This window comes from Botryllus schlosseri, chromosome 9 (genome assembly GCF_051294905.1).
Source record: "Botryllus schlosseri isolate E-star chromosome 9, Bs_hap1, whole genome shotgun sequence".
NCBI lineage: Eukaryota > Metazoa > Chordata > Ascidiacea > Stolidobranchia > Styelidae > Botryllus > Botryllus schlosseri.
The window spans coordinates 4,174,614-4,191,933 of record NC_137244.1 but is presented as its reverse complement, the minus strand read 5'-3'; the positions used below and the strand labels follow the sequence as shown (position 1 = coordinate 4,191,933).

General features: G+C 39.7%; 1 protein-coding gene and 2 long non-coding RNA genes across 3 annotated transcripts in view; 1 reads left to right on the top strand and 2 right to left on the bottom strand.

Moving 5' to 3' along the window:
- The window catches only part of LOC145445856 (ribonuclease inhibitor-like), a 335,808-nt gene that overhangs the window by 88,862 nt on the left and 229,626 nt on the right, over positions 1–17,320 (bottom strand). The gene's annotated exons all lie outside the window — the stretch shown is intronic.
- Positions 501–7,167, top strand: LOC145445881 (uncharacterized). Its single transcript, XR_013917134.1, has 2 exons — positions 501–5,781; positions 6,955–7,167. It is a non-coding gene; the product is annotated as an uncharacterized LOC145445881 (long non-coding RNA).
- LOC145445878 (uncharacterized) lies at positions 6,798–8,389 on the bottom strand. Its single transcript, XR_013917130.1, has 2 exons — positions 7,656–8,389; positions 6,798–6,921 (listed from the first exon to the last, which is right to left on the bottom strand). It is a non-coding gene; the product is annotated as an uncharacterized LOC145445878 (long non-coding RNA).

Here is a 17,320-nt window from a genome sequence, read left to right as displayed (position 1 = left end):
CGCACCCATAAAATATCCCAGCTGCAAGCGATCAATACTGCAGCGATCTGCGTGATTATTAGTACAGTATTTGGTTGGGGTCAGCGTGGCGAGAATTCCAATTTCTACCCCACTCCCTGATCTATAATCCTAATGCGATATCGCTTGAAATATGACCAATAAGATATCTCGTTATGTAAATAGTATAGATGTGCGGACAATGTTTCAGAAGAAATGTAATGATCAATTACATTGAGCATGTTGCACCATGATTGCTTGTAAGCTGTCTTCCACTCAAGGAATGAGGTAGTTGGAGTAGCCTACATTCCCAATTATTGCGTCACATCTAGGGTTACCGTACGTCCTCTTTTAAGAGGATTTGTCCTCTTTTTTGACTTATTTGAAAGTGTCCTCGGAGGACGGCCTTTTGTCCTCTTTTCTGAGATTTTGTCTTCTTTTTTGAAAATTTAGGTCAGATTCAGAGCAAATTGCGAGTGATATGCCGTAAATTAGCACAGAAGTGACACTCCGGCAGGTATTTCGGAGCGAAAAACAGAGCGAAAAGATGACCTTTTTTATTATTCATCCACCTAGCAATGCGGAGAGAAAAACGGTATTTTGAGCTCTGAGCGGAAAGATTACCTTTTTTTTATCTTTAGCCAACCGATCACAAAGTGGGAAAAATTCATGGGTTTTGGAGAATTCTTCTCCGGTTTTGCAAGTCTCAAATTTCTGAAAAAGTGTCCTCTTTTTAAGCGTATGATAGACTATGCTCGGAGACGTCGTGTCTAGACTTGAAAGAATATCGGATCAATATTACTGTTGTCATTATTATATCACAAAATCATGTCATTCCAAGTGCCCCTAAAACCGTTGCACAAGCGTGTATTTTTTCCACACAGCGTTCAATAGTACACGTTCACACACATAGGCGCCGACTTACGAGGTTACGAGGTGGCGCAGCCACCTCGTGACCATATTTACGAGGTGGCGGCCACCTCGTACAAAATGCTCAAACGCCCAAGTGATTTGTGACCAATAATAATTAATCAGGCGAATCGACGCGACCTCGTTAGAGAAGTCGTCGAGTTCGATACGCGCGTGTGCCAGGCGCGAAGCCAGTAGGCTTTCGGGGACCGAAACCTTTTGAAACGCGAAACCGTGTCATTTTGAAACGACCATTCTAACTCTAATATTCAGTTGCAATTCAATAATTGTATTATCATTGTTCCGCCGGGCGATTTGCGAGAAGCATGTTGTCAATTAATGAGAAGATTCTGTGATGATCTCCCGCTGAGATGGTCGCGAAATTAGGTCATTCATTCCCGTGCGCGTGGCAATTGTCGCTAGCCCGATTTATCGCGTCTCGAACAAGCCTGTATCTGAAATAGGCCCGGTTCACTCTATATTATTGATTGCCTGCGCAATCGCATCTGTATTGGCGTCCTCGGCCTGGCGTACACGATATCATCGCTGGCATATACATGAGCATGAGCATCTGCGATAGGCTTGGTGCGAAAGATACCATTGCTGGCTTAACTATCGCGTTTCGGGCCTAGCATGCTTTGGCTCCTATCTCTCGCTGGTTTGGAGACAATGCGGTCGAGTTCACGCTAATTGGTGATTGTTTTATGTTACATTGATTAAAGAGCGACATCGCGAAACTGAATAACATCGAATGCAAAGAGACTCGTACGTAATTGATTCCCGCTAATACTTAAACGTAACGATCAGAAGATGTGTATCATGGTTTGAGCTCTAAAAGACGACACAGGTCTGAACCACCTGAAATCGGTGCCGTCAAGTTCGGATACTTTGATTTGCGAAAACTGTCATCGAGGCTGCGTAATACGCGCGCGTATTTAATTGTTCACCAGAGATCAGGGACTCTCTAATTGACTGCACTATCGGACTCATTGGCAAGCTCATCATACGCGTAAAATCGTCAACATGAACACCATCCTAGATCTCCTCTCCCGACCATCCGCCCAAATAGACGATCTGCTTTTTTAAAATCTAATGATGTACGCCCACATTCGTTTACAAAACCATTCTTGAGCTAGCTAGCTTCGTGTAATAGTCTTCGTAATCGGAGCGCGAAATTGGAGGTTGTGTTGGTGTGTGCCTCCAAATTGGAATTCATTTCTGAGCATATTCGTTTCTCTAAGAAGGCTTTGCCAGTGACATTAATCGGGAAATGCAGCGATACAGCTTAAACACCGATATAATGAGAAAACAATTGCCGCAACGACAGCTACTCAATACTATGTCAAACTCAAAACCCATTCATAACGATATTGATTAGAATACACGCTTTCTCGTTTGCAACCATCCACATTTTTTGTTTTCTACTTGTTACATTCGTGCTCCGAAATTGCCGCACAGATCATTTTTCAGTGTTCCTTTCGTTATTAAAGTGCAGTAGGCGATGCCATGCCATTGTCAAATATTGATGCATAACGAGATTCTGGGTGGCGCAAATTCTGATTTTATTCGATTCGTTTGAATCGGGAACCTTCTATATTCCGATCAACTTGATTGCTGGATGTACTCGTATCGAGAACAACAATATCGAATATTAAACAATTGTGCGTTTGGTAGACAGTGAATTTCTATTGATAAGATCGCGGCATGCACCGGGAAGTGGAATTAGTTCTAGTCCAGGGTTAGTCAACCAGCGGCCGTAGAAGGAAATTTGTGCAGCCGTCAACACGTAAGTCAATTAGTATGTGTTGGCGGCCGTCGACATGCAAATTAAAATTACGAGTTGACCGATGTACTCCCATAATGCTTCGCAAACGTAAATCGGAAACGTACCGATGCCGCCAAAATCGTTGTTTTAATCTGTAAACAATAGACGCTTACGTGACCTTTGACACGAACCAATCAGGTTGCAGCAGGATGTAAACAAAGAACAAGCCCGGGCAAGCTTACTATGAGCTCTTATGGTAAAAGGTTGAAAAATGAAGGTTTTAAGCAAGATTACGTTGAATTGGAGATGACTGGCCTTAATGAATAGTAATATCGTAGAGCTAGTATGTGGTTGCAGCTTTTAATCTAGGATGAACATGAATGGTGGCAAGTACGCACCAGCGTGCTGTGTCCAAATGCACGGGTTTTTGACAACTTTTCTAAGCGACGATTGTTGTATACTATACTATAGGATTGTGGTAATGCATATTTTGACGATTTCATAGGCTCCAGGTCTCGAGCAAAATTTCAAGCATATCTCATGTTCAGAAATATATATACTATAAAATATAGCTGCTGCCACACATCACAATTTTTGTGTATTGATTATGAAACTTGAAAGCTATGGAGATTCTATCGAATTTATGGATTTGAGTGGAACAGCATTTTCTTCTAACACCGCGGAGAAAGCTACGAAGTATTTCATGGAGCGCTATGCACACGATTTAGGGATAAAGATTGAGGAGACAATCCACTCTTTTTAGAAGCAATATTCTAGTGAACAGCCAATGTTATCGCAACTTGCGGAAAAGTGAGATAACACACTCAATGGAAATACACGTTCTCGGAAAATCCATTATTGATCGGTCTTGCACTTGTAAGACAGGGTAAGTAAGGAAAAAGACATTTTTTCAGAGACTCCTTCAATAGATATTTTAACAGTGGCGGCTCGTGACAATATCGGGTGGTGGGGCAAGGGCTGCAAGCGACTTTTTATCAAGAGGACGTCACAATGGCGTTTTCCAACGTAAACAAGTAACTTGGTGGTACGGACTACGGTAACACGAACTTCCCGACAACAGTGATTTTAACGTATGTGCCGCGAGAGGTCTGCCGGTGAGCTGTGACTTGAAGTGTGGTAACTGCGTAAACGGCGTACGGAACAAAGATTCGACACGGTTCATGTTCGCACTATACCTGACTAATTATCTGCAGCAATGGAAATGACTATAACTCGAGAGATTGCGTAAGCCTAACTGGAAAGGTCAACGAGTTCGGACACATACGCAATTGTTATCTCATAGATTGGACATGTCATATTGAATCCAAAACATAATTCTGAAGAACTACGGATAGCGGCCTCGGAAATTCGGTCCCGGTACAGCATAGGAGATTTTGGCCTTGAGGCTGGAGACTGTCACACGACACATACGGCTTACGGTCTATATGTCTGCTGCAAAATCGCCTTGGGAAAATATATTACCGAATAAATACGTGGATGAAAGCCGAAAACTTGGTACACTGTTACATGAAATCATCGAGAAATAGCCTCATGACCGTTTTCGGTATGGTACACTGTCAAAATTAATACGAACAGACCAACACCGAATTTTGCGTAAAATTTACTGAGGAATAGGCTGATCAAGCGATCAGCTCTTAGCCGCCATCGAAAACGAAACAGCTATCGCGCTTGACAGGGGTTGTAATTGTAAGCAAATGGCCTGAAGGCCACAATTTCACGGTGAAATTGACATTGGAGAATATAAAATAAAAGTAAATATTTGAATGCAAACCGAGGATGTTAGTAAACTGTTTCATGATATCATCATCTCATCACCTATCTCAGTATGGAACACAGTTAGCGTTAACACAGATACACCGGCTTTTGCGTGAAATCCGCAATGCGTTAGGTGGGCTAAGTGTCAGATCAGCGCACATCTCTACCATACTCGACCTTGATAACGAAATTGCTGCCCTAATCATTGAGTGCCAACCTTGAGACTAGGTACAGCGTTCGATACTAAAATCAAGACATACCATGCAAAAGCTCATGACGGATCTAGGTAAGGAGCATCGTTAAAATCAATGGAGACCAATACCGGCTTTACGTAAAATATGTTTGCGATAAATGACGAGTCAGCTCTCACTCGACTTAGGAAACGAAATTACCACAAACACAGTTCAGTGACAAACTTGAAACTTGGTACAGCGTTCGATACTAACATTAAGACTTACCGTACCAAATGTCATGACCGATCTCGGTATGGAACATCGTCAAAATCAATGGATACCAATACCGGTTTTTGAGTAAAATCTGTTTGCGATACATGACGGTCAGCACACACTCAACTTCGGAAACGGAATTACTACCCTAAACTTTAAGTAGAAACCCTGTAACTTGGGACAGTGTTAAATACCACCATCACGACATGACATACCAAGTTTCAAGAATTATCATGGTGTGAAACACCATCAAAATCGACCTATACCAGCAAAGGTCGACTAAACGCATATGACGGTAACCGAGTTCAGATATAGATACGATTGTTACATCACACCTTGAGGGCGACTAGGCTATGTTGCCCCGGTTGCTCGGTAATTTTATGAATAGGAGAGAGTAAATCACTGTTTCTTTATTGTGCGCGGCTTTGAGAGAATAGACAGTGAAAGCTTGTTATGAGCGCTACCGGGGCATGCCCCGGCTAGGCATTCGCAAAGCGAAAACACGGAAGAGAATTCGATTTTCGCAGAGACTTCGCTATATATGGGCATTTACAAGCGAAAGGACAAGAAGAATACGATTTTCGCTGTGATTTCGGTATATATAGATTGCTGTGCGTCTCTAAATGGTAAAGAACTGTTATTGAACAGAATTTTAGGTGGGGCAATGCCCCAGTTGCCCTATAGGACGAGCCGCCACTGTATTTTAACCATGATTTACTTTCATATTAGGTTCTGATATATGCTCTCATGCATATGCATTGATTAAGACAATCCAGCACCTGAAGCTAAAAGGACTACATTGTGATTCGCATCAGCATCAGTGAGCTCCATCGTGATTGACAAGCAATCTCTCCACCGTACTCGCAACCGATCAACTCCTGCCTCAAGGTAGATTTTGGTGTATCTGGTGTCTTCAGTTTTATAACATTCCATCAAACACAAATAATCCTAGAACATTTTCATCTGGAGAATTGTTCATTCAACAAATTGGGCATCTAAATGAGCTTCAATAATGCACACCACTGGAATATCTAGACATGCACTGTTGGTACAGACTGACCATGGCACCGCGCAATTACGATCCGTAGCATGCTATTAGGCATTACGATATTGACAATGGAACTGAATTTGCACAATTGCTGAATATGTTGCGTCATTCATTTTTAATTTTCAATCTTGAATTAGAGTATGCAATTAGTCCATATATATTTGGTTAGTTGTGATACACAATGCTGCATAGTATGACACCAGACAAAATTTTATACTCCTTGATTCTTCCGATCAGCTGTTCAATATGAATACGTTCTCTCGCCATCTTTCTTGTTGTGGAACAGTCTGGCTCAGGCATTTGACGGTGTGTAAATCACGTGCAGGAATATTTAAATCTAGATTCAATTTCTTGATATCAGACTCAATGGTGAATCCCTTTTCTGCCATGATAGCATTGCCTGGCTCACCATAGCTGAACTCCATCATTTTCTTACATTTCTTGTCGAATCCACATATTTAACTAATATTTCGATCTGAAATGCTCCCTGTGAATAGTTCCTGCATAAAAGTAAGTGTACCACAATCCATCAATCCTTTCAAAGTTGTATGGGATTTATTGACAGTCAATAATCATTCTAGATTTGAGAAATCATGAATGAATGCAAATGATGCATTTTTAAGAACCACATATCTACATGGCCAAATCGCGATTTAATGAAGCAGTTACATATGGCTGACCCAATGGTTAAATACTATGCTTACAGCAATACTATAAATTTGACGTCAGTAGGATAAGTCGTGCAATTCAGAAAGAATTTAATGTAGTCTAGCATAAAATTTCAGCTTCTCCGCATCTTTTGACATTATGATGCTCCTCTGAGAACTGAACTTCACTAGCAATAATTGTCCGTCAATTTGTAATTTTCCTGGACGAGTTTACTGTTTTGTGCTTCTATACTTCTTCCAGAAATTTGATTTTCTTGCGTTTTATCCATCGACTTCCTCTTTCTGCAGCTTCATAAAAGATATCCATCAAGCCTGCACAAAATATATAATATGTTTATTTTACAGAGCAATACTGCTGTGCGGGCACCTATCAAGGCGTACTCGTCCGACTCATACAACGTATCACCGCTACCAATTTCAACTATTCGTCTCATTATTGAATATATTGTTTTCAACAATTTCAATACATTACACACCATCAAGCAACAAAACTGGAGTGGAATAAAACGAGACACACACCAAGTCGATTGTGGCATCAAGTGTGACTGCATTTCAGATTGGACTCATTTTGAAACACAGAATTGTTTCATCTAGATCAGTGGTTCCCAACCTTTTTCGACCTATCGCCCCCTTTTCAAGGTCAATACCGATCATCGCCCCCCAAATTTTGTGTACCGAAAATTGGGCATACAAACCTGTAATCACCGGCGGGTTGACTAAAAAAAAGAGTCAAATTTTCGGCTCGATGTCTAATTTGACACACTTTTGTAACTAAATTTCCATGGGTTGACTAAAAAAAAAATGTCAGCCGTTTTGACGCGTCATCGCCCCCTTCGCTATTTTCGCCCCCCGTCGCCCCCTTTGTCCATTTTCGCCCCCCTGTCGCCCCCTTCGTCATTTTCGCCCGCCAAATCGCCCACGTTGGGACCCACTGATCTAGATTCTAGATTATGTCACGATTCAATATTTTTGGTACAGTAATAGATACGGTACGTCATTTTCTTAATAAAATGAGAATTCAGATGACTACAAGGAAGTCCACATGCCTTTATCCAGATTTTACATTCTTCCATGCATGTCATTGGCTCTGGGAAAGGTAAAAGCGCACACCAGGAACGGTCTGGGTAGCCATCTCCATGTTACACAGGCTATTAGCACAGTGTTTATCCGGCATTTATCCTGATAGATTCAATACACGAGCTAGAACAAAAAATGACGATTTCAGCTGGGAACGGATCATGTTGCCTAACATATATCATATTAATATGATCATTGAATATGCAGACAAGTGTCCAGTGTAACAGTAATTTGCTAGATAATGATACGACTGTAGACTACTATATACAAATGTCGATTCCATAAATAGAACGCATATAACGCCACATAATGGATACCACACATATCCTGACTCACTATTCCTCTAATACATTCTATTCGGTACGACAATCCTATAGTATACGACTAAGGATAATACAGCAATAGTTGCTTCATCCGAAAAGTTGTCAGAAATTCATTCATTTGGACATACCATGCTGATGCGTGCTTGCCATCATTCATGCTTATTGTAGGTTATAACACTGCATATACATACTAGCTCTATGTTATTACCATTCAACAATGCCAGCTATTCCCAATTCAATGTAATTTTGCTAAAAACCTATATTTTTCAACCCTTTTCCATAAGAGCTCATAGTAAGCTTGCCCGGGCTTGTTCTTTGTTTACATCCTACTGCAACCTGATTGGTTCGTGTCAAAGGTCACGTAAGTGTCTATTGCCGCGATGCGAGCTAATCAACGCGAAGCTAGAAATCGCAAGAGACAATTATTGATTGGCTGCGCGATTTCGCGTTTGTAATCATCATTATTGTCTGCTTGAAACCTCATGTTCGAGAGTTGTGTGTTAATTGCGAACTTGCCAGGCCAGTGCGTAGCGTATTTCGAGGGGGCACTCCTAGTTAGAAATAAAAATTTTGTGAAATTTATTTTATTATCGACCTAGAACGGAAATTTCACGCTGATTCCGAATATGTAACTACTTTTTTGATAGTCCAACTCCTTCTTGATCAAATCTACCTTATTTTGGTGGGCATTTTAAATAAAAATAAAAAATTACAGTCAAATTTCGAATATAGCCGTGTATATTCACTTTTATTGGAGGAAATAGCGCCATCTGGTGATTTCTATACTAAACAGAGCTTGAAATAAGTATTATAGCCAGTCTGCTGCTTCCATAAACCTGGCTCCTTGACTAATTCAGTACCGAAAACAAGTGGTTTGAAGGCTGTGTTTTTTATTTATTTTTCTATTCGTTGACTGATCACTGACAATATTAGGTAGTATCTACTGTTTGTGGATAACTATGTTGGATTGCTTTTCATTTCTATAGCTTTCAATATGCCTAGAAAGAGTCGAATGAGGAAATTTAGCCGTAGCCAAAAACATTTTGTGCACACTTCGCAGTAGGCAAATACATCCAAATGATCCAGCACTGGGCCGAAAGAAAAAGCAAGCAAAGCAGCTACCAGAGTATTTTTCGCCACACATTCTGCCACTCTGGCTCTGTAAGATGTTGTCAGATGAATCTTTCTCGACGAGATACATTAGTGGACTCGCCAATAATGAAAATGAGCCATTGAACATGACCCTATGACAAAGGTATCTGAAAGAAGGATACTTTGGAACTGCAGCAGTCAAACGGGCAGTGGCGCTGTGTGTTCTCAACTGGAACGTTGGATGTAGTGGTTTTTTGATGTTTTTGATAGCCTAAAGCTTACCAGTTGATACTCCCACAAGAAGTACTGGTTTTAGTGGACAAAAAAATGAAAAAAAAAAACTGCATCTCAACAGTCGTTCACTGTCAAAAGCGAAAAACTGAAAGAGTTCGAGAGTCCTTGGGTACATCCGACTAGGTACCTGGCGGGTATTAACGCTCAATTTCTGTTAGAAATGGTTCACTGTGTGATGCAAATCAACTAACGTGACCATTGATATCATGATCAGCGTTCATATCCTTGTTTATCGGAGTTATTGTGGTTGTAAATTTTTAAAAGCGTTTTTCTCAAAACTTACTTTTTCTGCCTACAAATTCTATCTTCTCTGCACCTGCTTATCCGATTCATCTGAAATTTTGCACGAATGATGGTTTGGGCATATATAATAATCCGATGGAGCGCTTTCTCAAATTTTTTTCCGTGGAGATTTTTATAGAGGAAAAAATGTTGCGAAAAAGCCTAAATTTAGGGTTCGCTGCCAAAAATTTCATAAATTTTGTTACGAAACGTTTTTTTGAAAATCCCTCCATGGGATTGTAGATATATGTCTGTACTATCCCTCCACCAATTTTGAATAGAATATATCTAGAGCATTTTGACTTTTTAGGATTTTGGTGAACAGGGGGTGAAAATTTACATATCTTTTTGAGTTCTTGTCCCCTTGTGGGGTATGCCTATGGTTGAATGTGAACGCCATATTCGGAAAGGAAATTTCCTGCCCTTTCAAACAATATATGGATCATGGAGCTTGCATCTACCTTGTGGGAGATATGACCATATACGTGAACACCTGTAAAATTCATTTCTAACTAGGAGTGCCCCCTTAATCACACCACAGCGCATTGCTATTGAATTCTCAGTGATGTAAATTCTGATTTCTATTCGGTGCATTCCGTCGGACGGACTAGTAGCGCAGTTATATTTTCATATGATCGTACTCATTCCGTTTTAAGATTCCATTTAATAACTCGACCGCATGGTTTGATATTAATGATGACAGGGCCGGTATTAAAACGCCACACGAATAGTTTAACGCTGCACGTAAACCAGCGGCATGTAGTAAAGTGCGTTTTAGTGCGACGATGACGTCATAGATATGGAACAATTATGACGTCACAAGACTTCGCCACCTCGTATAAAAATAAAAGTCGGCGCCTATGTTCACACATAATAAAAGCGATCGTATACCATGAACAGCGAACAACGTACGCTTCATGAAGCTTGGACAGATCACAATAAAATGTATAAAACACCAAAGTATGGAAGTATGGAAATGTCATCACAATGTTCATCACGTAGGCACACTGGTACATCAGTTCCATCTGAATATTAAGGGGCTAGGCTACCCCTCGAATGGGGAAATCAGTAATATAACCATAAATTTGATACTAATGAAGCAATCTTTCTGAAATTGTGACACAAAGTGCTGTGTGGGACATTCGAACTTTGGTGAAAATTTGGTGAAAAACGGTCTACGTTTTTTTTGACTTTCATCCGATTTTATGATTTTTCAAACTATTTTTTTGTGAATTTTTTTCTGGCAAAATTTTCAAGTGAAATTTTTTCTTGGTGCTTATAATGGATTCAAATTACCCCAAATTTCCGGATGAAACTCTTTTTTTTTTCAACAAGGGTTATTCTCTAAAATTTTTTTAAAAAAATTGCAAATTTTTGAGTTAATCGAACCGAAAGGGAGGGACCCTTCACTTATAAAATACAATAAACAGTTTCATCCGGAGAAGCATCCCAAGAAACGCATACTTGCAAATTTTCACGTTGATTTGACGAATTTTTCTGCCTCAAAAATGATTCATAACTTTCAAGGAACGAAAAATAGAAAATTTCGAAAAAAAGCCACTTTAATTTCGTAACATGTAAAAGTCACATATTCACTCAACAATAAATTTTTTTTTGTTTTTTTTTCAATTTCTGGGGTAGCCTAGCCCCTTAAGCTATGCTACCGGTAGTGGCCAAAACCCGTACAGTATGCACACATTTCACCTGCAACAAAGGTCTCGATAAAATACTTTTCACTACGTTAACGCCAGTTCCTGACGAAAGATTGCTGACGAACTGTTTGTGTACATCAATTTGATATCGCTGGTGAAGCATGACTTGCGACGCGCTCAAACGCAGAGCTCACTGGAGTACGACCAATGATATATATACAATGATTGGAAACTCCAGTGTGCTCTGCGTTTGAGCGCGTCGCGAGTCATGCTTCACCAGCGGTATGAAATTGATGTTCACACAATCACAGTCTATATATCATTGGTCGTACTTTCAGGTATAGGCTGCGGCGGCATGGTGCCGTGAAAACTCGAGGTGGTATGGTTACCTTTTCAGGTATAGACTGTTGATGATTTGACTAACGTTGTGGGTATAGGCTGCGCCGGCATGGTGTTGAATAAGTATCAGGTATGGTAAATAGTCACGTGGTTGGTCCTTAGTTAAAGGTCAACTGCATGTTAGAAATAACTTTTGCTTATTTCGTAGATTATGTGGTTAGGAATAAGAAAAAAATAATGAAAATGAAAATTACGTGATAGTTTTCAAGTAATTTGAATTACAAATCGAAAATCCGAAAAACGGACCCGAAATCATCCAGCCGTGAAATGACGTCAAGTAGTTGACACAACAAAAATCCTTGTTATTCCTGTTGGCTGTTAGGTGGGATTTATTGCTTAGATTTGCTGTGGATTTGGGTCATTGTGTGAGATCATGAAAGCTGTGAAGGAGATGATTCATAGAGTCAGATGTTATGTCGCGTATGGTTGCTCCAATACGCAATATGCCGTGCCTACAATGTCTTTACATCGCTGCAAAAATCCAAACATATACCGTCAGGCGACCGGACGCCGTTAAGACCAAAAGTGCGGACTCATAGACAACCAAAGGCAGAGATTTTTCAATGACGTATCCGAGATAGGCCTACGCAACGCGCAATAAAGTTGACTACTGACCACGGGAAACTCTCACACGTAGTGCCGACGTACTGCAGTAGTGCCGTTCATACTTTATTTTCCCGCACCAGTGAAATTGTGGTAATGGCAGAGGAACGCACTTCTAAAGCTATACAAAGTGTCCAAAATCGGTAAGTGAAAATGTACTGTGTCAGCTAGTATTGTTAAGAGTGTAACTAACCGTTCATAGTAGTATTGACTGTGGTACGGTATAGTCATTAAAGTAGTTATTGTTTACACTCATGTGCATGTGCAAATAACTGAAATAAGTATAGAAGTGTACGTAGTATGAAATAAAGCCACTTAGAAATCATCAAGAAAAAAGATGTATAAAGGCATTAGTTAATAGGAGTCTGTAACCTGCTGACTTCATGATCTATAATGGTTATGTCGCAGACCTCATTTTAATGGAAGAGTTGCTATTACTTTTGAAAATAAACTTCCGTTTGTGTACATGTGTACGTGTAGTCATATAATCATATTAGTTACTTGAGTTACTCAATGAGGAGTGTCAGATATCAGTGACTAAACCTCTCAAGATATTGACAGCTCAGTAAAAGATGAAAACGTATCACTATCGACATAACAGTCTAAAAGTTAGGTAGGATACAGTTGGGAGTTGGCAATCCTTCATTTTTTGATACTTCGGGACAGCATTTGGTATACTGCCTTTGATTCGACTTTGTTATAAAACTTTGCAATATTTTTACACCTGCTCTAGATTCCTGCAATGAAGAAGTTGACGCATGCATTCAAGCAAGACCAGATACGGCGGAGTCGAATAAGTCTATTACGATGGCTCATCCTCATTCAACTATAGCGGCATCGTGAAAATTAATTGAAGCTATTGTTGGACACAAAACTCTATACTTCTCTCCCTGACACAGTAGTACTGTTGATGTATTGGTTATGTTGTATTTATTATTTTCAATACAATTCTTCCTTCGCGAAGCATTGCAAAATTGAAATCCTTTGAAAGTACTAGATGTGAATTGTGATCGGATGCACAGACAGGATTTCTCGTTGGTTGGTGTTGCAGAATCCCAATGGTCAGCAAACAAAATTTCCGTACACAGTGTTTCCCAGCTTCCTGAAAAGCATAATTGTGTTACTGACAGGTAATTACTTGGCACCAGACTGAACGTTTCATGTGAATGAGACTCATTCGCTCATGCATCGAACTAAATGGTATAATTATATGACAATATTCCTGTTGATATCTACAGTGAGACATCTCCAATACTGGTTTAAATCCTGGTAATGCTGTTATGCACTAATAATACGTTAGTTGCTTAGTTTGCATAAGTTGGCAACCTCCATCCTCTATCCTGTAATTGATAATACCAAGATTCATCACTGAAACGAGGTACTCCACCAAATTACATATACCGGTGTATTCAATTTGGCCTAGACAAGCGGCTCAAGCTGAAAAAGCTAGGCTTATCATACTATATATTACTAACCGCCTTAGGTTAGTCATCAATAATTATACTCAAACGACCCCTCGTTTTCGGAGCAGCAAGGAGTTCCATTGATATGGATTGAGCACATCAACACCTGATACGTGTCCAGTTTAAACATTACTTTCGTAAGTAAGGGCAAAAAGCATACTTACATTCGTCATCTGATTACTCGGACTCACTTGGTGAATCCATTACAAGCGAAACCTCCGCGATAACTAACTAATAAAATCGCCCTGCTACTGCAAAAGCACCAGCCCTGTGGCATACATCCGCAGCGGCCAGAAGAGATGTCAACTACATGACGTCACAATGAACATTTCGCTTTTTCTGTAAACATACCAATATTGGGACTTTCAGTCCAAATTACGACAATTTCCGATTAGTTTGAAATGCGGAAAGTCGGCAATTTCGGTGTGAAAAAAAATTCTGAACATGATTAGACGAAGTTGTCTATAAGATGCAGTTGAACTTTAATATGTAGGTTATATCCCAAATTATTATATATGACGTATTCGAGTTAATCCTAACGTTTACGGTGAGTGTGACTTAAATATATCGTTATTTTTATGGACGTGGCGGCATGTCGTACTTTCAGCGAAGAGGTGTGAAATAGTTTGCAAAATCTAGGAATCCCTCGCATTGTAATATTTTGATAATTAGTTTACCACAGAGTCGTCGTAGGCGGCGATTCGAATACTAACAATAACCTCGCTCACAAACTAACACTTCAAAAAGGTGTGAAATAGGTTGCAAATCCCGTGATCGCTGACAAGATAACACCTCAGCTCAGACATAGCGATCACTCGTGACTTTCTGTTACATACATGCCGATCGCTCACAATGTAATATTTTGGTAATCAGTATGTCGCAGAACTGGATTTCACTGGTAAGATTTATTAAGTAACGAATAACAGAACCGTCACAGACGGTGATTCGAATACCGACAAATTATCACTTATATCTGCTCCAACCCTAATCCTTTGCGAAGTATTTTTTCAAATCTGCTCTGTTTTCGGAGATAACCCATGGGGATATTTTGTCTAAATTCTCACAGTTTCGCTGTATGGGCTACATATAAAACCGGCTCCGCCGCATTATAAAGCTCAGAATACCAATCTACTTGTTATTTTCACACATCGAAGACTGTTTTAAATCCAAATACGGCAATATCATAATATTTAGGGGTATTAGACTTATCATGGTTGGAGACTCACGAATATCATCTAAATCAGTAGTTCTTAACCTGGGGTTAATTACCCCCAAAGGGGTAATTGACCAATTTCTGGGGGATAATTCAAATCTTTAAACTTATAAACGCTGCACTCAAGTATTTTCAAACGTAAATATGAATAGCTTCTTGGAGGTACATAAATTCAATATACATTTGAATAGTATATTCATATATTTTGTGATGCGATTGTTGATATACAATGTTCTTTCAAATTCTCTACTAGTTGCTGACGGTTACCCCTGACAAGTGTCGGCCGAAAAGATTCGGGTTCATTGCCATGTGAATATACTATTCAATTGTAAACATGAATGTAGGCTAATATATGTTTTTAAGAGCTTCTATATATTTCGTTTCACTTAATACACCATGCCTGCTGTTATATTATTGTAACCATTAGTGATTATGAATAACAGGGCCGAATGTAGTTTAGTATAGTGCTGGGTAAGTTCAATTTATTTTGTAGTAGTGCGGATCAAATATTGTTGCGCATGCTGACAAATTGAAAAAGAACAAGGGGTGTCTAAGTGTAGCTTAACACCTGTAATGCAGTAACCATATCGTAGAAATATAGTTGTTAGTATTGAAAAGTGTAGTGGTGGTCTAGTCTAGTCGGTAAAATTAAGTCTGAAATCATCGAAAAGCCTTCGAAGAAACGAGGAGAAGATTTCGGAACATTTTGGGTTCGCCTTCAAAAATGAATAACCACTCTTTGTCATAATGGTATGGAACCTTCTGATTGAATTTCCTTCAACTTATTGCTGTGAAGTAGGATTTTCTGCAATGGTATATCTATCAAAACGAAATGAGTTTGTTATTGACAATTACATGAGAGATGCTGTCTATTATTATCCTCCCTTTTGTCTAGATTTGACCACTTGATAACACGAAAACAGCATCAGTATCCGCATTGACTTGATATTTTTAACAGTGTAGATGTCAGTGTACATTATGACGTCATATTTGTTATTTTTTTAAAGGGGTAATTGCATCCGATAACGATATGGTAACGATATGAAAAAGGTTAAGAACCACTGATCTAAATAAATGAACTCCCAACATAGATATAAGTATCTTACTAAACAATACTGAAAAACGTTGCATTAATTCAATCAATCTTGAAACAAAATCGTGTCTTGTACGATTTTCTTTTGTAAACAATCAGTCTCTCAAAAGATTCTAGCAATAATCTGCCAGACTATGTTCATCTCATCTCCCCTGGTATCATTGTTTTGTTGTTTTAATGTCTTAGTGCAGTGGTTCTCAACCTTTTTTGACACGCGTCCCCCTTGGAGATGGTCAAAAACATCGCGCCCCCCTGACCCCCCTTTGCATTTATCGTCATGTCAAAAAGAGCACATCATCTAATACAGAGGTGGGCAACGTTTTTGATAATCATGGCCGCATTTCGATTGCTTATGTAGCGTAAGGCCGCATTCCAGGGCATCGCCGCAATGAACGATCTGGACGCAAAATTCCTATGGTAAACTGTCCATATCCATTCCCGGTGAACTCCGGACTATTCTACTTTTGACAATGGCCTATTGTGCGCACCGAAATCGCGAGTGGCAATGTTATGAATAATTGCCGGGAGGTGCATATTGTCGCGCGGAGCGCGAACATTTTTCAGGGCCGCGAACGAATTGTTATTTCTTGCCAAATCCCATTCCGGCTCAGATTAAGAACGGCGCTACTGCATTAAAATCGAAAAATGAAGTCTTGTTGAATTGCGCGGAGGGCGAAGAAAATTTCAAGATTAATTAAAATCGCTCGAAAATGCGGGAGTGAATTCGTAATTGCAATTTGCATGTCGACGGCCGCCAACACATACTAACTGAATTAGGCGTCGACGGCCACTCAAATTCCCTTCTACGGCCGCAGGCTGCCCACCCCTGATCTAATAGTATATACATAAGGTATATCTTACGCCAATTTTGAATCTGCATTCCAGTTGTTGAGTCTTTTATATTGCTGACAAATTTCTCCAAACTTGAATCCAAAAATTGAATAAGACATCCATTAATTAATTTCAAGGTAGGTCACCCTGAGACTAATTCTGATGCTGGTAGTGAGTACAGAGAGCAAGGCGTCGTTCTGTCCTGCCAGGCTAAATTTGATCAGTTTTGGAAATTAATTAAATTGTGTTGATTTATAGCCTAATTGAGGGCGAAACCGCGCAACCTATGTTGCATCTAAGTCTGTCTTAGGCAGTGCAGTTCGCACGCTACTAACAAGAGCTGCCCAGCGCGACAAGCTTTAGGCTACTGTCAAATCTATGAAGCAATG